Here is a 26,850-nt window from a genome sequence, read left to right on the forward strand (position 1 = left end):
TACCCGGCGTTACTTAGTTGGTCGTTCCAAAATCTTTTTTTTTTTTACTGGGATCCATTTCTAAAATTTCAAATATTTATAAAATTAGATGCCCTTGTTTTAGGTGTAAAAATTTGAAGTACAAAGAGAGGGACAAAGTGAAGATTGACTTGTATAAATGCGGATTCATGTGTAATTCCTGTAGTGGTTGAACTATAATGAGCAATTCCCTTATAAAAGAAGAAAATGAGAAAAATTGATTCGAGGAAGAAAAATAGTCTTCCGATCATGGAATTGTTAATTTCTTAAGAGATTCGAAGATATTTTTGGCGGTCACTGTTAATCCGATCATTTATGAATATCACATCCGTTATTTTTGGAAGTATGTGGTCTTTTCTATTGAAGATAGTGCTAAAATGCTTCAAACTACTATGGACAACAAAGCCTTGGTTATCACAGAATAAATTATTAGAAAGCATTCCAAATTTGATGATGAAGATGGTGTTCAATTTCCCCTCTTCAAAAGTTATAAGAACTTTTAGACGAATGGGTTACGAAAGTACATATGAGTATACAACAATTCGCAAAGGTATGGTGTCTTTTACCGGATATTATTACTTCAAGTTGTTCTACAATTTTCTATCTCCGAGAAAAGTTGGTTGGGATGTATATCTCACACTATCTTTTGTTGTGGTTGGTCTGGTGGTACCAAAGCCTTTCAGCTATTCATCTGTAATTTTATTGAAGTTTAAAACATAATCTTCAAGGATGAGTTAGCTCCAGGTTTCTTGATGTATCCCAGATCTCTAAAATACATTATTAATCAGGAGCGTAAGGATTTGTCTCAAAAGGGTGAAAGTATTAAATCGGAGCATTACAATTTTAAAGTCTTTAATAATATGCATAATAATCTTGCAAGAAGTACATTTACTGGTAACAGAATCATCATCTGAATCTCGACCTAATTCATCTTCTTTATCATCCAGGAAGTTACTCAACCCGTCGCTCAAATTGAAACCCAGGATAATATTCAATCTGAGACTCATTTGGAAACTAAACCTGAATTATTCCCACATCTACAAGCAATGAGATAATTAGGTCTCCTCCACCTTATTACTAATTTGTTAACTCACCACCTATTGAGTCTCATGAGAATGTTCAACATATTTCAGAGGAAACTTGACGCAGGTGAAGATAATCAGAAGATTTGAATAATATTTAGTTCCTAATTATCGAGACTTTTATTAATCATCATATTTTTTATTTATTTGGTTTATTCAGGTTTATCTCTAAGGTTGTTACTTGTTAGGTTCTAGTATATATATTGTTCTTGGTGAATAATGTTTATGGGGAGTTTTTGTTAAGTTTATTGAAAAAGAACATTGTTCTTAAACCTTTAGTTCAATTTATCGTCTTTTGATTAATCATGAGTCTCTTGAGTCATTGATCGCTTTAAAAACTGCATTAGTTGGTATCAGAACTTTTAGTTCTCAGATGGATCGACGTGGAGAAGAGTACTTGCTTGCTCATAGAGTCGCTGATAGAGGTAACGGCAGAAGTATGTTTGATTCACATGCCCAGGGTAGAGATTGCTAATCTTGAGGCAGCAGTGGGATCTATCCCAACTCGTGGGATCTAAAGATTAATAGACTCCGAAAATGAGTCTCAAAACTTAAAATACAAGAGATTACATGGCTTCGACTGATGATCCGAGATCTGGAGTTGCAAAGGGAGATGCGAAAAGCAGAAATTGAGTCGAGCACTGTCGTCGGGGACGAAGGTGACGACGGAGAGGAGCATCCGATTTACTGTCACCCACCATGGTTCGAAGAACCGATCTATCAGGATAGTTTGACGGATGATGAACCCGATTCGAGTACCGTAGTTTGGGAAAGTGACGGCGAAGAGAACACATAAATTAATGAATCTGGTAAGTCTTTTGTTCAAGAGGTGATTAATGGATTTGTTGTTGAAAAAGATGGGAAATTAACTATCCTGTTTTTCTGATGGTAATTTGTGTGAAATGCCGTTGATTTCAAAAATTCAATCCGAATTAAGGAGATTTGACTGAACCTTTTATCAAGGTGGAAGATGTTGAAAAATCATCAGGAATTTGTAATATGGTCAATAAAATGGTGATTTGAATTTCATTAAAGATATGAACGTCACAGGGGAGGCTCGTAGGGTGTGCGAGCCGCACCATCGGCCGGGGCACTTAAGGTTCGGGGGCACAACCCTTTTTATACATATTACATATATGTTTTTTGTTGTTAAAAATAAGGTTATTTGCCATGGTTTATGAAATAAGTACATGCTCATAATGGTTTCTGCTTATAATGAACTGGTTGATAAATGTTTTATCAATTTACGCTAGCGAATAAAAAATTTTCGTTAAGGCATACATGCCTTTTTATTTTTGCTCGGCCGAGGTATTTAAATTCTCAGAGACGACCCTTTAAACGACAACAATGGTAATGATTTAACTGAAAATTGTGATCATGATTTGCATGTAAACACATGTGGATATCAAGAAATTGCTATGGATAATTAATTTCAACATAGCGATTTAAATTATGTGTGGAGCAAGATTGTATTTGTGCCAACAGTTGGTTAATGGTTATGATGTGAATCCATCAACCCAATAGATCCAGGTGGTACAAGTATAGAGTTGGGCAACGCAATCAGTGAAGTAGAACTACTTGAGGGTTATAATAATCATCGTGAATGGGAAGATGGTGGATGTTCCTTTCGATCCAGGTGGCTATGGTCCGAAGACAAAACTCAAAGACGAGTTTTTTTTGGAAGACGGGGAGAATGATGCAGATGAAGATAATCAGAAGATTTGAATAATATTTAATTCTTATCAAGCCTTTTATTAATATCGTATCTTTTATTTATTTAGTTCCATATATATTGTTCTTGGTGAATGTTTATGGGGCGTTTTTGTTTAAGTTTATTGAAAAAAAAAACATTATTCTTGATCCTATGATTCTGCTGAAGATAGTCTTTCTTCCATCGCTAAGGAGGATGTTAATATTATAAACATCATTTATTTGTTATTATTTGTAATTAACATTGGTACTTATGTTATTATTATTAAGTAAAATTGTCAGGTAACATAGTTTTTCGGGTGCAAAAGACAGTTAACCAAACGGTTTCTTTTGGTGCCTAACCATCTTTAACGGTTACAAATGGCGGTTACCGCCAAATATGTGTATATAGGATATTCGGTGGTTAACCGCTTAAACAGTTATTAACACCAACCACCGAGTTAACTGCCAAATTTTATGGTTGAATGCACCCGGTGTTAATAACTAAGATTCTAGATTAAACTCTCAATCGGTTATCCTTAGTGGTGTTAATGTTACTTTACAAGTTATTGTGCACCTACGTTGTTGAACCTGATCGTGTTTGTAAGCGTTGCATCTTTTCATTTGGTCTAGCATGTAATTATTTCTAGAACCTATTTATCAAAGGACACAACGTTGCCAAGCATTGCATCGTTTCATTTGGCGGTTTCTAAGAAGTGAATTCTTTATAAGTCGTTATAATACTGAAATTTATACAAAAATCATAAATTTAAGTTCAGGTCTTCAAACAATTCCTTATAACCCAAATTTAATAATTTTTGGAGCTAGTTTGATATATGTTTGAATTTTTATGTATAAATTGAGCTAAAATCATAAAACATAGCTGTATAATCTTAATCTAAAACAGCTTTATAATATTACAGTAACATTATTTTGTTGCAAATGTGTTAAAAATAAAATTATATAATTTTTGAAGGTTTACAACTAATATTTGATTTTAGTGCCCCTTATATACATAAAAATAATCAAATTTAACAAACCCAGCTTTTAGAAACTATAAAAATTTCAAATGTTGTCTTTATAGTAGCTTGTCGTGATAATTTATATAAATCAATTGATATTTTTTATATAAATTTGGTTGCTAAAACTATAAGATTGTAAATTCCTAAATAAATATGATAATATAATATTGTAATATTACTATATTAAGTTTTAGACTATATCTTGCATTGAGATGATTTTTTTGAACTAAATATTGCGTTCTCTACACGAATTGAATCCTTAACCTCCTATTTTACACCCTTATCACCTAATTAAAAAAGTTTGTTGGATATAAAAATGTTAATTTATTATTTGTACTTGGTCAACTTAATTTCTCTATTTATAGACCGATTTGTTGACAAAAGTTGATGGTTTTGACAAGTAACATTTGAAAACAGTACAGCGTTAAGGTTATCATCAATAAAATTAAATATTTAGAGATAAAAATAAAAAATAAGAGAACAATAATTACTAATCACATAAACAAATACATGCAGTAGTTGAGATAATTAATTATGGCATACGTAGAGCATCTATTAAGGGTTATCTCTTCTTTAGACCATGTGTAGTGGGACGATTTCCCACCAAAAAAGCCTCTAAAAGCGTCAGAAACACGCTTTGAATGGGTGGGGGGTGGGGGTGGGGGGTGGGAGGGTTTGCTCCCCACACAGCGCCGATTTGGGGGGGGGGAGTAATATGATTGGCTGCTTTATTTATTTTTTCTTTTTAATATAAAAAATAATAATAAAATATGAATGAGAAAATGATTTGAATGAACTCCATCCACTATACCTTTTTTTAACCAAAAAGCCCCTATGGTGATGTGGCGCCACATGGAGCAAAACGCCTCAGCTCCATCCACTATACACGGTCTTAGAGGTTAAGGGTTCAAATCCTGCAGTAGGCGGGTTAATTGGATTTAGGAGTATAATTTTTTGGTTCTTTGAAGAAGCTAATAACGAGCTCAATCCCTAGCGGCAAGGAGACGACAATTGTGCTCTTTAAACCATAAGAATTTTGAAGTTTCTAAGACACAATACGTAGTTAATATTCTTAAACACCCCATAATGTTTTATTACAAAATATATTGCCCATTCTAGGGTGTTTAAGAGACTCCTAATCTACTCCTATTAAACATGTATTATTACATAAATACATCGTCATTTAGTTAAGCGTAAAATAAATCACGTGCTTTTTAGAATCACTGCCAAAAAGACGTCATTGGCGATTATCTTATGTCACAAATCGTTGCAAATAGCCGTTTTAACTACTATTTATACGAGTGTTTAACTTTTTTAAATACTATAAACAAGATTGTTAAATAATGTTAGAATATAACACTGATACAATTGTAAAAAATTCCCCATTTTCTTGATACGTTATTGTTTTGATATTTTGGCCTTAATTTTAAAACTTTCAACAACATTGAGTAAATGGTATTGTATTACACCATCACATTAGACCGCATAATGTCTATAAATAGGTAATCATTTCACCCTGTTAACCAAACTCCCATGGCAAACCCATTTGCTTCATCAACACAATCCTCACTCTTTCCATTGATGTTCCCACACGTCAGAATCTCGAAGGATGAGTATCATCTTTTTTACAGTTACAAGCGAGCCCTATTTCGAACCTTAGTTGCAGTTAGGGGTGTTCTTCGGGTCCGTTTTTCGGGTTTCGGGTTTTTCTGGTCGGGTTCTTCGGGTTTCAAAGTTTTAAATCTTGACCCGAAACCCAACCCGAATCTCTCACGGGTTTTTCGGGTTCGGGTAATTCGGGTTCGGGTTTTTTCGGGTTGGGTTAATCGGGTTTCGAGTATCCTAGAAAACAAAACAAAAACAAAAAAAAATTAAAAACTACAATTCTAAAGTTAAAATAACATATTATTTTTTGCTCGTAAGCATCAAATAATAAATCAACATAACTTGATAAAACAATATAAAAGAAGAGTAAAACTAACTCGAACCATAATCGCTTTCAATCGGGCGTGATTTGGTTGTTCGATTACGGTTGCTATTAGTAATAAACGGAAAACATAAATTAACAATAAACAATCGATCTATAATAGTTGTAATGACAACAATCGATTATGACTAGATTTTGATAACTTTAGTGGCATAAACTAAGCCTATTATACATAAATATATATTAAATTTCAAAACTAAAAGTTTATTCGGGTTATTTGGGTTGACCCGAAACTTATAAATCAAACCCGAGAACCAACCCGAATTACTTCGGTTCGGGTTCGGGTTAGTCTTTTCTAGGGTTCGGGTTTTTCGGGTCGGGTTAGTTCGGGTTCGGGTACGTGTTTTCTCTGGTACGTGTTTTCTCGGGTTGGGTTTCGGGTTTCGGGTAAAAGTGACAGCCCTAGTTGCAGTCGTGAACTTTGGGGTGAATGAGGCAGCACTCGTGATCGGGTTTCTATTGTGGCTGGAAAGAGGAGGGTAAACCTCCTACGCTCTTGCTAAATTTTTTCACAATTCTTTGAGTGTGGATGCAATCAATGAAGTTGCGGATGAAGTCCTCATATGCATTAAGTTCTTGCAGAGAAAAGCAAGCAACTTGATGTCTGAGGGAAGCAGTGAAACCTGTAACATATCAAATCTTCAATGTTTTCTTGATCTGAAACGTTGATGGATGAGCTTTATGAATGTGGCGATTTAATATATGATGAGGTTTGTTGCATTGCCACTGACCTTTCTAAGAAAGCTTTTGATGACATGTTGAATTTGGTTTCGCCGCCAGATCACCGAACCATGTTTGTGACCTTTTCTAAAGGTTACTCGCTTTCCGCTGATGACATTAGAGAGTTCTTCACCGGGTATATATATTAATGTACATCATTAATTATGGTGTTGTATATTTTCCATGTATTTTTTTTAACTTTTCTTCTGATTCGATCAGGATGTTTGGAGATATCATTGAATCCATTCACATGCAACGGCCAGCTGTTGGATCAGGTGGTCAGCCAATTTATGCTCGAATGGTGCTTCGCAATCCCTCTGGGGTTACAAAAGTGATTCAGGGTCGTTTTCTGCTTGGAAAGTCACATTACGTTATTAATAATAAACATGTCAGGTTACGGAGATTTGTCCCCAGGAAACCATGAAAGGATCGATACTTTATAACTTAGACTTTTTTCGTTTTCAGTTCGTTGGGTTAATTATGGAAAGTAGATCGTAATTAAGATGTGCAATACTTTTCTCAGTAGTTTCCGTTTTATATAAATAATATAGACCAATAAATATCAGATCAATGTTTTGTGTATGTGTTATATAATGAAATGATGCCTTTGTGGTTCACTAGAATATCTTGATTTGATTGAGAAAACAAAATATGAGAAGATTCATTACTTTCATTATGATCCGGAACATAGATATATACAAAGAGAAAGCAGAGCTAAACTAACAGACTAACTTGTAACTTACTAACAATTAACAGTCAACTAACTATATTAACGGTCAACGTTATCAACTATACTAACACCCCCCCTCAAGTTGGTGGTTGTGAAACCCCCAACTTGGATAACAGAAGACTATGATGAGAAGGATGAAGACTTTTAGTCAAAAGATCAGCACGTTGTTCATGTGAAGGAGTATGTGACAAAGTAATCAACCCATCATGTAATTTTTCACGAACAAAATGACAATCCAGGTCAATATGCTTAGTTCTTTCAAGAAAAACTGGATTTTTAGCAATTTGAATCGCAGCTTGACTATCACATTTAACCGGAACCGGAGTAACGTTTGGAACATTAAATTCATGAAGAAGCCGGGTAAGCCAAGTAAGTTCTCCGGTCACACGTCGCAAAGATCTATATTCCGCTTCAGCAGAGCTTAAAGAGACAGTCGGTTGCTTTTTAGATTTCCACGATATAGGACTTCTGCCAAGAGAAATATAGTAACCACTAACCGAACGTCGAGTATTTGGACAAGAGGCCTAGTCCGAATCACAATGAGCAGTAAGAGAAAAATCAGGGGCATTATTAAAGAATAACCCTTGGGATATAGTACCATGAATGTAAGCTAATGTGTGTTAGGTAGCATCCCAATGAGGTTGCCTTGGATCTTGCATGAATTGACTAAGAAATTGCACAGCAAAAGCCAAATCAGGGCGAGTATGAGTAAGATAATTCATTTTCCCAATCAACCTTCGATACTGCAAAGGGTCTGAACAAAATTCTCCAACACCAGCCTTAAGTTGTAAATTCGGTGGTAGAGGAGAAGAGACAGGAGTACCAGATAGCAACTGAAATTCATTAACTAGATCAGTAGCAAACTTTCTTTGGGTCATAATAACTCCATGAGAATCAGGTAAAACTTCTATACCCAAAAAATAATTGAGATGACCAAGATCCTTAATCTTGAAAGTAGCATCAAGAAAAAAATTTAAAACTTGTATTTCAGGAAGATGATTGCCGGTTACAAGAATATCATCTACATAAACCGCTACATAGACCACAGAATCACCCATTTTCTTGAAAAATAAAGAATAATCATTTGATGATCGAATATAACCCTTTGATTTTAAAGCATCGGAAAGTTTACCATACCACTGTCTAGAGGCTTGTTTAAGTCCATAAAGGGACTTTTTAAGTTTAAGACACTGACCAAAAGGTAAAGGCATGCCAGGAGGTGCATGCATATAGATATCTTCATCAAGATCACCACGTAAGAAGGCATTATTAACGTCAAGTTGAAACAAATCCCATTTCAGTTTTGTGGCTATAGCAATAAGACTGCGAATAGTGGTCATTTTAATGACAGACGAAAAAGTTTCATTGTAATCAATGTCGGCTTGTTGAGTATCTCCTCGAACTACTAAATGGGCTTTGCACCGTTCAATTGTACCATCAGCAAGATACTTAATTTTGTAGACCCATTTACACTTAATGGGCTTCTTACTATTAGGAATAGCAACAATATCCCAGGTGTGATTAGCTGTAAGAGCATCAAATTCTTTTGCCATAGCATCCTGCCATGCAGGGTGCCCTACAGCCTCTTGATAGGATGTAGGTTCATGAAGTAGGTTAATAGCAGCATCAAGACATTGAGTGGACATAGATAGATTATGAAAAGGCAAAGAGGTAGAAGAATAACAAAAATTAGTAATAGTATGATGACAAGAATCAACATCAGTAAGAACATGATTACAAACATAGTCTTGCAAATAAGATGGTGGGATATGAGTTCTAGAGGAACGACGAAGAACCGGAGGAGGAGGAGAAGAACTAGAAGCATCATAAGAAAATTGGGTAGTAGATGGAATAGAATCAGTAGTTGGGATTGAAGTAGGAGAAGGAATGGACTCGAGAGGAAGAGTGAATGAAACATCAGGAACAAAAGGAGAAAAACTGTCAAAAGAAGGAAAAATAGAAGATGAAGAAGTAAAAGAAACAGAGGGGAAAATATGCTAAAAAAATGACATCTCTAGACACAAAAATGTGATGTGTATTAAGATTGTAGAGTTTATATCCTTTCTTACCATAAGGATAACCAATAAAGAGACAAGGCAAAGCTCGAGGCTGAAATTTGTCTCTGCCATGAGTAAGAGTGGAAGCATAACAAAGACATCCAAAACTTCTCAAATGATGATAGGAAGGTGATTTCCCAAAAAGCAATTCATGAGGAGTTTTCCCATTAAGAAGAGTTGTTGGAAAAATGTTAATAAGATGAGTGGCAGTCAACAAACAATCTCCCCAAAACTTAATTGGTAATTTAGATTGGAAAAGTAAAGCCCGGGCAGTTTCAAGAAGATCCTTGTGTTTGCGCTCAACAACACCATTTTGTGTACACCGACACAAATGGTTTGATGAATAATGCCTTTGTTAAGAAGATAAGCACGTTGTCTAGTACCTGAACCAAGTTCAGATGCATTGTCTGAACGTATACACTTAATCTTAGTATTGAATTGTGTTTCAACCATTTCAACAAATCCTTGAAGAACATCAAAAGCATTACTTTTAGTGGACAACATATGCGTCCAAGTGGTACGACTATAGTCATCTACAATGGTAAGAAAATATTTATAGCCATTATAAGTGGGAACAGAATATGGTCCCCATGTATCAACATGAATCAAATCAAATGCATGTGATGTGGATCTATGGCTGGGAGAAAAAGGTAAACGATGTTGCCTAGATTTTGGACAAATCTTACATTGTTCAATATGATCCACATGTGTATTAGAAAAGAAATGTAATTGTTTGAGTTTATACAATGGCAAATGGCCAAGTCTTTGATGCCATGTAATACTAGTGACAACAGAATTACAAGAAGATTGAGAAAACAAAGTACAATTATTCAAAGAAAGACAAGGTAAAGATGGATGCAGCAGATACAACCCATGAAGAAGTTCACCAAGGACCAGTGGCTTCTTCATTGAGGGGTCCTGCAAGACGCAAGAAGTTTTAGTGAAATAAACTATGCCACTTGTATCATCACAAAGCTTGGGAACAGACAGGAGATTGTGTTTGAATTGTGGAACAAGAAGAACATTTTTTAAAGAGAGATTTGAATTTAAAATAAAAGTTCCATATTTGTGAACTTTAATAGCATGTCCATTTGGAAGACCTATGCATATAGGTTGAAAAAGAGATTGTATGTTAGTCAAAAGACTTTCATCATTATACATTTGATCAGTGGCACCCGTGTCAATGATCCAATTTGTAGTTAAAATAGAAGAATTGCAAGCCATTATACCTGCAAAGTTAGCATGACTAAGTTTAGAAGTATTGAAAGCAGCATCCCCATTTTCAGATTTCCCAGAATATGACTTTTGTAAAAGCTGCAGTAAATCACCAATTTGTTCAGAAGTTAAACCAAGTGGCGCCTGTTCTTTTTGTTCAGTCACATCAGCTTCACCAAAAGCATTGTTTGCAGAAAACCTTTTGATCTTTGTGAACTTGAAATCCTTTGGAAAACCAACAAGTCTATAACATTTGTTGGATGTATGACCAGACTTCTTACAATGAGTTCAGACCTCCGATTTCTTGTTTTCAAACCTTGAGTAGGAGTTTCGAGAATTAACATTCATTGATGAAGATTCGGTAGAAAAAATATTAGTGGAATGTATTTCTCGTTGATTCTCATCTTGAATAAGGATTGCATATGCTTCACTAACTGAAGGAAGAGGTTTCATCATGAGAATATTACCTCTAATACTATCATAACTGGAATTCAAACCCATAAGAAATTGTACTAAACGTTGATCCTCTTCTCGTTTAGCAAGAAGATGAGAAACACCACACGAACACGGAGGACTAGAATTCAACGCATTTAATTCATCCCAAATTGCTTTGATTTTGGTAAAATAAGTAGCGATATCACCACTGCCTTGTGAGATTGCACAAATACTCTTTTGTAACTAATACAATTTAGCACCATTCACTTGTCCATATCGATCATTCAGTTCAATCCACAGATTATGTGCAATTTCAGTATACAAAACGCTAGCAGATATATCTGTAGACAAAGTATTAAGAATCCAAGATATTACCATGTTGTTACATCTCTGCCATTGAGCAAGAGAGGAAGAATTAGTCGGTCTGATTGAAGTTCCATTAACGAAGGACAATTTGTTCTTCGCTGAGAGTGCAATTGTCATGGCCCGTTTCCAGGCACCAAAACCTGTTCCATCAAATGATTTTGAGACTAAAATCATTCCCGGATGATCTGAAGGATGAAGATACAAAGGATTTGAAGAATCAATAGTTAGGGCACTGGATGTGTTGCTCGATTCAGACATGATTTATGAGAACAAGATGGAAATTGATTTAATAGATGTTTAATTGAGAAGAAAAGTATCGATAAACGAACAGAAACTGAGTGAATTGAACAGAAAAAGATGATCAATTTGATCGGAGAAGATGACCGGAAAAAAACAAACTGCCGGAAAATGAACGGAATTGCAACGGAAAACGAACAGAAATGGTTAGAGCTAGTTTGGCTCTGATACCATCTTGATTTGATTGAGAAAACAAAATATGAGAAGATTCATTACTTTCATTATGATCTGGAACATACATATATACAAGGAGAAAGCAGAGCTAAACTAACAGACTAATGTGTAACTTACTAACAATTAACAGTCAACTAACTATATTAACGGTCAACGTTATCAACTATACTAACAGATTACATGTATCCTCTTGAAACATAATCTTCAAGGATGAGTTAGCTACAGGTTTCTTGATGTATCCCAGATCTTTAAACACATTATTAATCGGTAGCTTAAGGATTTGTCTCAAAAGGGTGAAACTATTAAATTGGAGCATTACAATTTTAAAGTCTTTAATAATATGCATAATAATCTTGCAAGAAGTACATTTACTGGTAACAAAATCATCATCTGAATCTGAACCTAATTCATCTTCTTCGTCATCCAGGAAGTTACTTAACCCGTCACTCAAATTGAAACCCAGGATGATGTTTAAATTAAATGAAATACAAGATAATATTCAATTTGGCGCCTAACCGTCTGAACGGTTACAAATGATGGTTACCCGCCAAATATGTGTATATATATATTGGTGAGTGACGACACCTTTGTTCGGTACCAAGATTAATTCAAACAATTCGATTAACATAAATTTCTGTTTATCCCAATTCTTGTTTGTATTGTGCTTCTGATTTCCAAGTGAGGATAGCACACACCAGTAGACTTCAAAATTGACAGTTTCTGATACATTATTTCAAGCAGAAATTAATGATCTAAAGGATACTATTCTCAGCCATCAAAAAAGAGAAGATGGTAATGTTGCAGAAATAGAAAGTTTTGTTAAAATGATTAAACTTACACACATGTTTTAGATTTATATTATTATTACCAAGCATGTAATTAACAACTAAGGATATACTAGTTGACGGGCTTAACTTGCCGTTAACAGTTAACCGGTTATTTAAACTGTATGTATGCGTGCATTTAATGAACTCGGGTATGTAATTATCATTTATCAAGTTTATTCAATACATCACTATCGAAAAACCATTTTTCATTTTGTTGATCATCTTCTAATTATATCAAATCTGTAAATTCAAACCAATTTAAAAGCAACAAAATGGTAATAGAGCATAATCCCAGGAGACGATCTACACAACTGCTGAACTGCATGACATATGGAAACATGAAAGGAGAAATAATGGAGACGAGAAACGGCTTCTATTGCCTGAACAATGCCATTAAATAGTTGATTGCAGAATGAAAGAACGAGATGCGGTCACATCCTTAATACAAGAAATAATAGATGTGGGTACTTTAGATCAAATCCAACAAATTGACAATTCCGGCATCAATATTGTAACATCCGGCCCTTCGCACCATCAATATTGTCCGTTTTACCTAAGAAGAGCTCACTGATTTGTTTTTGGTTCCCAATGAACACTTCCCAGAGGGCACCCATCCTAGTACTACTTCCACATGACAGGGCCGGCTCCGAGAATGTGAAAAAAAATTTGGGCCAAAGGCAAAAAATTTTGGGCCTTAATTATAACGAACATTTTTTTGGGTTTGAACAATTTAATTTTAAATAGCTTACTTAATTATGATTTGAGGTGTGTAAAAAACTTTTATATAAAAATAATCTTACAAATATCTCAAATAAGACTAGAACCCGTAACCTTTTGGTTAGATGTCATACCCCTTTGCCAATAGACCAAACTAATGGTTATGTAATTTTGTTGAAACATTGATTATACATATTTTTTTCCATAAAAATACATATAATTTAAAAAAAATAAAAATCGGGCCTAGCGGGGTGTCGGGGCTGTGGCCGTCGACTACCCTGCCATGGTCTAAGGTCGGCCCTGCCACATCAGCACGCACGCTTAACTGTGGAACTCTCGACTAGCATTAAGCCCAAAACGCGTTGGTGATTTAAGAGGTAAGGTACTAACTTATGAACCAAGAATCTCTCATGTCCACGGCCTATGTGGGATTTGCCTTGGGTGCTACGAACACCCCGAACTTATCGTCCTCGATGGGGTTTGACCTACCATCCAATCTAGGATGTGGGATTCACCTAAATTGTACCTCGCGACACCCTAGGGACTCACCGTCTCTGATGAGGTTTGTCCCACAATCCCTAACGGCAAAGATTTAGCTCTAATACCACTTGTAACATCCGGCCCCTCGTACCACCAATATTGTCCGCTTTGCCATGAAGAGCTCATGAATTTGTTTTTGGTTACCCCGGTGAAGACTTCCCAAGAGGTCACCCATTATTTTACTACTTCCACGAAAGCACGCTTAACTATTGGATTCTTCTCTCGTCCAGTAGCATTAAGCCCAAAACACATTGGTGATTTCAGTGGCAGGGTATTCACTTATGAACCAAGAATTCTGATACGGGATTGGCCTAGGGTGTTGCATATATCGTAGCGGGAACCGACACCGGTATATGGAGCGGTATGAGAAGAATATTTGGATAGTTGTGACAAATGATTTTGATGACGGTTACATGATGAGGGTATTCAATATCTCGAAGTAATTGAATATACGTATATGTTGATGACGTAGTATTAGTAGGACACATTGTGAATTGTATTCAACAAACTAAAAGTTATTATGAAAAGTTTAGTATAAAAGATCCTAGGGTGCTAGAATATTTTCTGGGTGTTGAAGTTGCAAGAACAAAAGAAGGTCTCGTTTTAAGTTAAAGGAAGTATACGTTGGAAATTCTTGATTCTAGTAGGGCCGACTCCGAGAAAGCAAAAAGTATTTTGGGCCGAAGGCGAATTTTTTATTTTTGGGCCTTAAGTAAAAGGAATATTTTGTTGGGTTTAAACAATTTAATTTTTATATGGGCTTACTTGGTTATAATTTGGGTTGCGTAAAAAACTTTTTTATAAAAATAGGATTAAACATGTCTCAAATGAGGCTGAAACCCATAACCTTTTGATTGGGAGTAATACTCTTTTACCACTAGACCAAGCTAGTGGTTATGTAATTGAGTTTAAACACTAAATATACATATTGTTTTAATAAAAATATATATAATTATATTTTAAAAAAAACAATTTCGGGCCTAGCGGCTGTTGGGCTAGCCGTCAACCACCCAGCTGGCCATGGATTTCAGTACGTTGGGTTGTTGTCCTAGTCAATTTCTTACAGAACACATTTAAATCCTGAAAAGACGATGGAAGTCCTCGAGTTGATGCTAGTAGGCATAGACGCTTCATTAGTCAATTGCTATATCTTCAGACTACCAGACCTGATATTGCTTTTGCTGTTAATGTCCTTAGCCAATTTGTGGCTAACCCGAGAGAAACCCATTTGGAAGCTGCGTATCATGTTCTTCGGTATTTGAAAGGTACACCAGGACAATGTATGCATCTTCCTAAAGAAGGTGGTTTCAATCTTGTCACTTATTGTGATTCTAATTTGTTGGGATGTCCCTTCTCTAAACAATCTAGGACTGGTTATTTATTACTTTTGGGAGGACCTCCAATTTCTTGGAAATCCAAGATGTGGTGTCACGCTCCTTAGCTGAAGCAGATATCGCTTTATGGCATCTACTATTAGTGAAATTCTTTGGATGCGGTGGTTATTGACTTTGCTTGATGTCAATCAAAAAGGACCGGCACCTTTATTAAGTGCATAACCTTGCAAATAAACCCTATTTTTCATGAACGCATAAAACATGTTGAGATAGATTATTACTTTGTACGAGAATGTGTCGAGTCAAAAGAGATTTAAACGATGAATATTGATTCCTAGTCTTAAATTATTTACTGATCATTTACTCACGAAACCTTTGTGTGGCCCACATCGCCGATTTTTACTTGGAAAGTTGGGTGTTCCTGACCTGCCCATCTCAACTTGAGGGGGAGTATTTGAGATATTAGAGATCCCGGTTTATTCTCCAATATATACCTTTTGTTTTTATTAGGAGATATCGTTTTCTTGTATACTTATCTATTTATTTTTGGAGTTTATTGTTTAGCTCGGTTAGTTAAACCCTGTAACCTTGTTTGGGAATTTTTTCAGTAATAATGTACGCAATTCTCCTCTGATTACTGACTTGAATACCTGTAGTAGTAGTACTCAAGAACATCAAGATTGTGCGTATGATATTTTTTTAAGCAATGTGTAAACACCATGCTTATAATACATATCAACATGGTTGTACTTGGGGTAAAAATATTGATATTTTTTATTAGTTTCTAAATGTTTTGATTCCGCTATTAATAATATGTATATAAGTAACAATCACCTTTTTTTTCATTTTATGAAATATATTGGGAATTTTGCTTTTTCTTGTCACTATACATTTCACATATTATAAAAGTTTTGTTAGAAATAAAAATGTTAATTTAATGAGTTTATTTGGTTAACTAAATGAATTACTACATGTTCAAATCATTTTGAGTATATATTATTAATTTTATGAATAGTTTCTATGGCTAACTATAAAATAAGTTGAGTGTCAGTTTAATATATAATAATATATGAATTTAAGCTATTATTTTGAGATTTCTTACACAAATTTGATATCATGATATTGTAATATTGTTATAATTCTTAAAATATCTCATTATTAGTAGCATCACCTTTTCTTTTTGTGAAATGCAACTGAAATTAAAATCTATAGGTTTTTATCTGGTCCTGAACACAATATTTCAGATGATTACAAAAAGTTTGTTGGAAATAAAAATGTTAATTAATTGTGTTTACTTGGTCAACATAACTTCTGCCTTTATTTACATATATTTGTACTTTTTTAAATAAAAAAGGCATATAAAAGTAGTAAAGTTGACGGTTTTTACATGCTACATTTGAAAATTGTACCAGCAACGTCATGATCAAAAAAAAGTTTAAATAGAAAATAACAATAATCATATCTAGTAAAATTCTCATCAATAACAAGGTTATTAAAAGGGTAAGAGGAGGGTGAAATGTAGACAAATCATACTTATTCAAATGACGAATAACAGAGATACTGTAGAAAAAAATGTAAAAATTGTCACATAATTGTAAATAAGTTAATAGCTCAAGTATATGTTTACCTTATACATAAATATATTTAATATGTAGTTTTTAAAAACTCCATCATGTTTCATTACAATTAGCATTGCCCATGTTCCACTTTTATTACAATTTTATGCTTTTGTGATGATTACTAATCAAGAGCATACATAATACTTCTTCATTTGGTATCCATAAAGCAAAAGTCGCTACATGTTCAAACAAATTTATGTGTATATTATTAGTCTTAATGTAGTTGTTATGGTTAAGTGTAAAAAAATGGATATTTTGTTAGTAAAACTAGTATAAAACCGGGGTATTGCAATCACATTTTCGGTGGTAAGTCGGTCGTAAATAGTGTTTTAACTATTATTTAAAAATGTATGTAACTTCTAAATAATATTCTCAAAGTTCTTAAATAAGTTTGTTAGTATAATAATAATAATAATAATTATATAGCACTGATATAATTGTTATAATTAATTCCTTATTTTCAGAGATGCTTTATTGAATAATTATTTTGGTCTTATTTTTTAATGGCAAATTAATGCAACACCAATTTTTGTCCAATATGGGACGTGAACACTCACTATTTAGAAGGTTTCCGATCCACCTTATGAAACACCTTGATATCATTGAGCTACAAGTCCTTTGATAATATTTTGGTCTTCATTATAAAATTTCGAGAATATCGCGTAAATGATATTTTGGTCTTTTACACCCATCACATGAGACAGCAAAATCTCTATAAATCCCCAAACCATTCACCCAGTTTATTGAACACACTCCTATGGCAAACCCATTTGCTTCATCAAAACAGCCCTCACTCTTTCCTGTGACATTTCCAAACCTCAAAATTTCAAAGGAAGAGTACCATCTATTTTACAATTACGAGCGAGCCCTTTTCAAAATCCTCCTTGGCTTGCAACATGAGGTAGCCGATGCAAAACTAGTGATCGGGTTTCTATTGTGGCTAGAAAGAGGAGGGTATACCTCATACCCTCTTGGTAAAACTTTCATCAATTATTTGTCCTTGGACGCAATCAATGAATTTGCGGATGAGGTGCTTATATGCATCATGTTGTTTCATAAGAAAGCAAACAATTTGATGTTTGAGGGAAGCAGCAAGAGCTAGAACATATCAAAGCTTCAGTGTTTTCTCGATCGGAAACAAATACATCTAGATGAGATTTATCGCCCTAGTGATTTGATATGTGATGAGGTGTATTGCATCGCCCATGATGTTTCTGCAAAAGCTTTTGATGACATCTTGGAACAATTTAGCTCTCCTATTCGGACTCCTGCGATGTTCCCTCACAGTGTTAGTGGTCCTGTACTGGCACTTCAAGGAGCGGCATCAAATGGAGTGGTAAAACAAGATTCGATATTTATGCAAGCCCGTCAGATGGCTCATCAATATCAACATCAACATCTGGTTGCCCGTGTCCCTCCTGTGACCGAATTCAGGCAATCCACATTTTTAGGCCAGAACCAGGCATATACGGGTTCTCAAAATAATATCTGATTGCTAGAACAAGAGCCAGATGAAGTGGTTCCACCAGATGATAGGACGATCTTCCTCACATTTTCTAAAGGTTACCCAATCTCTGCTGATGATGTTACACAGTACTTCTGCGGGTATATATAAAAGATGATCAATTCCAGTATTTTCGTGTTATATATTTTTGTGTGTTTGTTTTAACTTGTTTTATCTGTACAGATTGTTTGGAGATTGCGTTCAGTCCATTCACATGCAACCAGTTGAACAAGGTAGTCAACCACTTTTTGCTCGAATGGTGGTTCGCGATCTGTCTTCGGTTAGAGCAGTGATTGGGAGCGGCCCGGATGGAAAGTCAAGATACGTTATTAACGGAAAGCATGTCTGGGCCTGGAAATTTGTCCCCCGGATACCATGAAAGGATATTTAATTAACATAGACTTTTATCGGTTACATTTTGTTGTTTTAATCATCACATATAAGTTGTAATCAAGACGAGTAATATCTGTCTTAGATGTTTCGGTTTCGTATAAATACTGTAGACAAATAGATACTAGAGTTTACTTTATGGAGTAAACACGAACAACACACTGTTAGCTACGTCAATTTTCCTTATTCGATGTAACATTGACTTCGATCGGCATCAGGTGGATGACGACATGGGGATGCGGCATCAGAGGACGTCAGCCGGTTGTTGCATTAAAATTTTGAAGTCTTTAATAATATGCGGAATAATCTTGCAAGAAGTACATTTGCTGGTAACAGAATCATCATCTGAATGTCGACCTAATTCATCTTCTTCGTCATCCAGGAAGTTACTCAACCGATTACTCAAATTGAAACCCAGGATGATGTTCAAATTAAATGACATACAAGATGATATTCAATTTGAGACCCATATGGAAACTGAACCTGAACTATTCCCACATCTCCAAGCAATGAGGTAATTAGGTCTCCTCCACCTTATTACTAATTTGTTAACTCACCACTTATTGAGTCTCATGAGAATGTTCAACATATTTCAGAGGAAACTTGATGCAGGTGATGATAATAAGGTTGCGTTTGTTTTTGCTTATAAGGTCTGCAGGGAGCCTATGTCTGCGGGCGCGCAGACATAAGTTCTTGAATACTGTTTGTTTTTTAACGAAAAAAAGATCTGAAAACTGCTTTTATGGTCTTAAAAAATAAGCTTTTTTCACCATCTTTACACTTCTTCACACTTCTTAACATCATACCAAGTACCAACACCCAATGTCCAACACCACCACCACCCACCGTCCGCCACCGCCACCGTCCGCCGCCACCACCACCACCCCCGTCGGCCACAACCACCGTCCACTACCACCACCACCACCCACCGTCCGTCGCCATCACCACCCGCCACCAACATCCACCACCACCCGCCACCGCCACCACCCACCGTCCGCCGCCACCACCACCACCCCGCCACAACCATCCACCACCACCCCACCACCACCGTTCATCACCACCACCACTCATTGTCAGCCACCATCATGGTCCACCACCCACCATCACAACCGTCCATCATCACCACCCACCGTTCACTTCCTACCACAATTGTCTACCACCACCCACTTTCATAGTTCGTACACCACTACCAATTATTTTAGCAGTCTACAAACGTTAAATGACTTTTATCTACTGTAATATATATGATAGGTAACTAGTTTTCAGCTTATGCAGACGATATCCAGTTTATAAATCAAACAGTATTATATTTTCAGATTGCAGACTTTCAGACCACATCTTCAGTTGCAGACATTAAATCAGATAAAATCAGATTGCAGACAATTTTTGTCTTCAAAAACAAACAACACCTAAGAAGATTTGAATAATATTTAGCTCTATAATTATAGAGTCTTTTATTAATTATCGTATCTTTTATTTATTTGGTTTATTCAGGTTTATCTCTAAGATTGTTAGGTTCTAGTATATATATATATTGTTCTTGGTGAACGTTTATGGGAAGTTTTTGGTTAAGTTTATTGAAAAAGAACATTGTTCTTGAACCTTTGTTTCAGTTTATCGTCTTCTGATTAATCATGAATCTCTTGAGTCATTGATCGCTTTAAAAACTGCATCAGCTGGTATTAGAGCTTTTAGTTCTCAAATGGCTGGACGTGGAGATGTGTACTTGCTAGTATAGTCGCCGACAAGACAACGTCAGAAGTATGTTTGATTCACGTGCCTAGGGTAGAGATTGCTAATATACTAGCAGATTCGCCGACAGAGGCAGCAGTGGGATCTATCCCGACCCTCAGGATCTCAAGAGAGACTCCGAAAACGAGTCTGAAATCTTGAAATACAAGTAATTACACGGCTCTGACTAAGGATCTGAGCTCTAGAGTTACAACGGGAGATGCGAAAAGCAGAAACCGAGTCGAGCACCGTCGTCGGGGACGAAGGTGAAGACGGAGAGGAGCATTCGTTTTACCGTCACCCACCTTGGTTCGACGAACCGATCTATCAGGATAGTTTTACGGATGATGAACCCGATTCGAGTTCCGTAGCTTGGGAGGAAAGTGACGATGAAGAAAACACATAAATTAATGAATCTGGAAAGTCTTTTGTTCAAAAGGTGATTAATGGATTTGTTTGTGGTTGAAAAAGATGGGAAATAAACTATCATGTATTTGTATTTCTGATGGTAATTGTTGAAAGGCCGTTGATTTCAAAAATTCAATCTGAAGTAGATTTGACTGAACCTTTTATTAAGGTGGAATGAACCTTTTATTAAGGTGGAAGATGTTGAAAAATTATCAGGAATTTGTAATATGGGCAATAAAATGGTGATTTGAATTTCAGTAAAGATATGAACGGCAGGGGAGGCTCATAGGAGCCGCACCATCGACCGGGGCACATAAGATTGGGGCACAACCCTTTTTTATACATATATATTACATATATGTTTTTTGTTGTTAAAAATAAGCTAGGTTATTTGTTATGGTTTATGAAATAAGTACATGCTCAGAATGGTTTCTACTTATAATAAACTGGTCGATAAAAGTTTTATCCATTTACGCTAGCGAATAAAACTTTTTTGTTAAGGCATACAGATCTTTTTATTTTTGCTCGGCCAAGATATTTAAATTTTCGGAGACGGCCCATATGAACAACAACGATGGTAATGATTTAACTAAAAATTGTGATCATGATTTGCATGTAAACAAGTGGATTGCTATGGATTATTAATTACAAAATAGCGATTTAAATTATGTGTGGAGCAAAATCGTGAAATACAGTTTTGTGTCAACAGTTGGTTAATGGTTGTGATTTGAAGGTGCTGGAGAGACCCAGCAACCCAATAGATCCAGGTGGTACAAGTATAGAGTTGGGCAACACAATTAGTGTAGTAGAACTACTTGAGGGTCATAATAATCACTGTGAATGGGAAGAGGGTGGATGTTCCTTTTGACCCGGGTGGCTACCGAAGACAAAACTCGAAGACGAGTTTTTTTGAAAGACGGGGAAGAATGATGCAGGTGAAGATAATCAGAAGATTTGAATAATATTTAGTTCAATAATTATCGAGCCTTTTATTAATATCGTATCTTTTATTTATTTAGTTCCATATATATGTTTATGGGGCGTTTTTGTTTAAGTTTATTGACAAAAAATATTATTCTTGAATCTTTGGTTCAATCTATCATTATTTGATTAATCTCGAGTCTCTTGAGTCATTGATCGCTTTCAAAACTGCATCAAAACCGATGAACAAGGAGGTACAAGTCTCCTAGATCCCATGATTCTGTTTAAGATAGTATTTCTTCCATCGCTGAGGAGGATGTTAATATTATAAACATCATTTATTTGTTATTATTTGTAATTAACATCAGTACTTATGTAATAAACTTATTAAGATAAATTGTCGGGTAACATAGTTTTTCGGGTGCAACAGATCGTTAACCAAACAGTTTCTTTTGGTACCTAAACATCTTTTACGGTTAAAAATGACGATTACCGCCAAATATGTGTATATAGGATATTCGGTGGTTAACCTCATAAACAGTTATTAACACCAACCACCAAGTTAACTGCCAAATTTTTTGGTTGAATGTACCCGGTGTTAATAACTAAGATTCTCGATTAAACTCTCAATCGGTTATCCTTTGTACTGTGTTAATGTTACTTTACAAGTTATTGTGCATCTACGTTGTTGAACCTGATCGTGTTTGTAAGCGTTGCATCTTTTCATTTGGTCTAGCATGTAATTATTTCTAGAACCTGTTTATGAAATGACACAACGTTGCCAAGCGTTGCATCGTTTCATTTGGCGGTTTTTAAGAAGTGAATTCTTTATAAGTCGTTATAATACCGAAATTTCTACAAAAATCATTAATTTAAGTTCAGGTCTTCAAACAATTCCTTATAACCCAAATTTAATAATTTTTGGAGCTAGTTTGATATATGTTTGAATTTTTATGTATAAATTGAGCTAAAATCATAAAACATAGCTGTATAATCTGCAACAGCTTTATAATATTACAGTAACATTATTTTGTTGCAAATGTGTTAAAAATAAATTTATATAATTTTTGAAGGTTTACAACTAATATTTGATTTTAGTGCCCCTTATATACATAAAAATAGTCAAATTTAACAAAAGTAGCTTATCGTGATAATTTATATAAATTAATTAATCTTTTTTATATAAATTTGGTTGCTAAAACTATATTTGTAAATTTCTAAATAAATTTGATAATATAATATTGTAATATTACTATATTAAGTTTTAGACTATATCTTGCCTTGAGATGATTTTTTTGAACTAAATATTGCGTTCTCTACACGAATTGAATCCTTAACCTCCTATTTTACACCCTTATCACTTAATTAAAAAAGTTTGTTGGATATAAAAATGTTAATTTATTGTTTGTACTTGGTCAACTTAATTTCTCTATATATAGACCGATTTGTTGACAAAAGTTGATGGTTTGACACGTAACATTTGAAAACAGTACAACGTTAAGGTCATCATCAACAATAAAATTAAATATTTAGAGATAAAAATAAAAATATAAGAGAACATTAATTACTAATCACATAAACAAATACATGCAGTAGTTGATACAATTAATTATGGCATACGTAGAGCATCTATTAAGGGTTATCTCTTCCTTAGACCATGTGGAGTGGTGTGCTTTTCCACCCAAAAAGCCCCTAAAAGCGCCAGAAACACGCTTTGAGGGGGGGGGGGGGGGGTTGCTCCCCACACATCGTCGGACGAGGGTGGAGAGGAGTAATATGATTGGTTGTTTTATTTATTTTTTCTTTTTAATATAAAAAAATTATAAAATATTAATGAGAAAATGATTTGAATGTGCTTTATCCAATATACATTTTTTTAACCAAAAACCCCCTATGGTGACATTGCGCCACATGGAGCAAAATTCCTAGGCTCCATCCACTATACACGGTCTTAGAGGTTAAGGGTTCAAATTCTGCAGTAGACCGGTTAATTGGTTTTAGGAGTATAATTTATTTGTTAAAAAAATTAGCAAAATTCGCAAATAAATTTTTTTTCATTTTTGGTTCTTTGAAGAAACTAATAACTAGCTCAATCCCTAGCGGCAAGGAGACAACAATTGTGCTCGTTAAACCATAAGAATTTTGAAGTTTCTAAGACACAATACGTAGTTAATATATTTTTTTCTTAAACACCCCATAATGTTTATTACAAAACATATTGCCCATGCTGGGGTGTTTAGGAGACTCCTAATCTACTCCTATTAAACATGTATAATTACATAAATACATCGTCATTTAGTTAAGCGTAAAACAAATCACGTACTTTATAGAATCACATCCAAAAAAACGTCATTGGCGATTATCTTACGTCACAAATCGTTGCAAATAGCCGTTTTAACTACTATTTATACGAGTGTTTAACTTTTTAAAATACTATAAACAAAATTGTTGTATAAATCTGTTAGAATATTAATATAACACTGATACAATTGTCAAAAATTCCCCATTTTCTTGATACGTTATTGTTTTGATATTTTGGCCTTAATTATAAAACTTTCAACAACATTGAGTAAATGGTATTGTATTACACCATCACATTAGACCGCATAATCTCTATAAATAGGTAATCATTTCACCCTGTTAACCACACCTGAATTCCCAAGAAGATAAACAAACTCCCATGGCAAACCCATTTGCTTCATCAACACAATCCTCACTCTTTCCATTGACGTTCCCAAGCGTCAGAATCTCAAAGGATGAGTATCATCTTTTTTACAGTTACGAGCAAGCCCTATTTCGAACCTTAGTTGCAGTCGTGAACTTTGGGGTGAATGAGGCAGCACTTGTGATCGGGTTTCTATTGTGGCTGGAAAGAGGAGGGTATACCTCCTACGCTCTTGCTAAATTTTTTCATAGTTCTTTGAGTGTGGATGAAATCAATGAAGTTGCGGATGAAGTCCTCATATGCATTAAGTTCTTGCAGAAAAAAGCAAGCAACTTGATGTATGAGGGAAGCAGCGAAACCTGTAACATATCAAATCTTCAATGTTTTCTTGATCAGAAACGTATACATCTGGATGAGATTTATGAATATGGCGATTTGATATATGATGAGGTTTGTTGCATTGCCACTGACCTTACTGAGAAGGCTTTTGATGACATGTTGAATTTGGTTGCGCTGCCAGATCAACGAACCATGTTTGTGACCTTTTCTAAAGGTTACCCACTTTCCGCTGATGATGTTAGAGAGTTCTTCACCGGGTATATATATTAATGAACATCATTAATTATGGTGTTGTATATTTTCTATGTATTTTTTTTTTAACTTTTCTTCTGATTCGATCAGGATGTTTGGAGATATCATTGAATCCATTCACATGCTGTTGGATCAGGTGGTCAGCCAATTTTATGCTCGAATGGTGCTTCGCAATCCCTCTGGGGTTACAAAAGTGATTAAGGGTCGTTGTCTGCTTGGAAAGTCACATTACGTTATTAATAATAAACATGTCAGGGTACGGAGATTTGTCCCCAAGAAACCATGAAAGGACCGATACTTTATAGCTTAGACTTTTTTCATTTTCAGTTCGTTGTGTTAATTATGGAAAGTATATCGTAATTAAGATGTGTAATACTTATCTTAGTAGTTTCCGTTTTATATAAATAATATAGACCAATAAATATCAGATCAGTGTTTAGTGTATGTTGTTTTATAATGAAATGATGCCTTTGTGAACATAATCTTCAAGGATGAGTTAGCTAGCTACAGGTTTGTTGATGTATCCCAGATCTTTAAAACACATTATTAATCGGGAGCTTAAGGATTTGTCTCAAAAGGGTGAAACTATAATTAAATTGGAGCATTACAATTTTTAAAGTCTTTAATAATATGCATAATAATCTTGCAAGAAGTACATTTACTGGTAACAAAATCATCATCTGAATCTCGACCTAATTCATCTTCTTCGTCATCCAGGAAGTTACTTAACCCGTCGCTCAAATTGAAACCCAGGATGATGTTTAAATTAAATGAAATACAAGATAATATTCAATTTGGCGCCTAACCATCTGAACGGTTACAAATGATGGTTACCCGCCAAATATGTGTATATGTATATTGGTGAGTGACGACACCGTTGTTCGGTACCAAGATTAATTCAAACAATTCGATTAATATAAATTTCTGTTTGTCCCAATTTTTGTTTGTATTGTGCTTCTGATTTCCAAGAGAGGATGGCACACAACAAAAGACTTCAAAATTGACAGTTTCTCATACATTATTTGAAGCAGAAATTAATGATCTAAAGGATACTATTCTCAGCCATCAAAAAAGAGAAGCCGGTAATGTTGCAGAACTAGAAAGTTTTGTTTAAATGATTAAACTTAAACACATGTTTTAGATTTATATTATTATTACCATGTATGTAATTAAAATTAAAAGCTAAGGATATACTAGTTGATGGGTTTAACTCGCCGTTAACTGCTAACCGGTCATTTAAACTGTATGTATACGTGCATTTAATGAACTCGGGTCTGAAATTATCATTTATCAAGTTTATTCAATACATCACTATCAAAAAACCATTTTTCATTTTGTTGATCATCTTCTAATTATATCAAATCTGTAATTTCAAACCAATTTAAAAGCAACAAAATGGTTATAGAGCATAATCCCAGGAGACGATCTACACAACTGCTGAACTGCATCACATATCGAAACATGAAAGGAGAAATAATGGAGACGAGAAACGGCTTCTATTGCCCTGAACAATGCCATTAAATAGTTGATTGCAAAATGAAAGAACGAGATGAGGTCACATCCTTATTACGAGAAATCACTACAAGAAAGTAGCCTTATAGCGACCAAGGCTATATCGTGGACAACAGTCGTCGCCATAACTAACCTTTTGTAGACGACTTTTAGTTGGTATACTATTGATCAAATTTTTCTAAATTTTATACCCTATATTGACGGCATATCGTCGGCCAAACTTTGGGAGGGATTTGCAACATTTGAGCGCCAACTTGAAACTCTTTTTCAACGACTTGTCTTCGCTATAGCTTTAACTA

This window comes from Bidens hawaiensis, unplaced genomic scaffold, assembly GCF_021521415.1.
Source record: "Bidens hawaiensis isolate Kalapana, Puna unplaced genomic scaffold, B.hawaiensis_p1.1 tig00023079_1, whole genome shotgun sequence".
Classification (NCBI taxonomy): Eukaryota; Viridiplantae; Streptophyta; class Magnoliopsida; order Asterales; family Asteraceae; genus Bidens; species Bidens hawaiensis.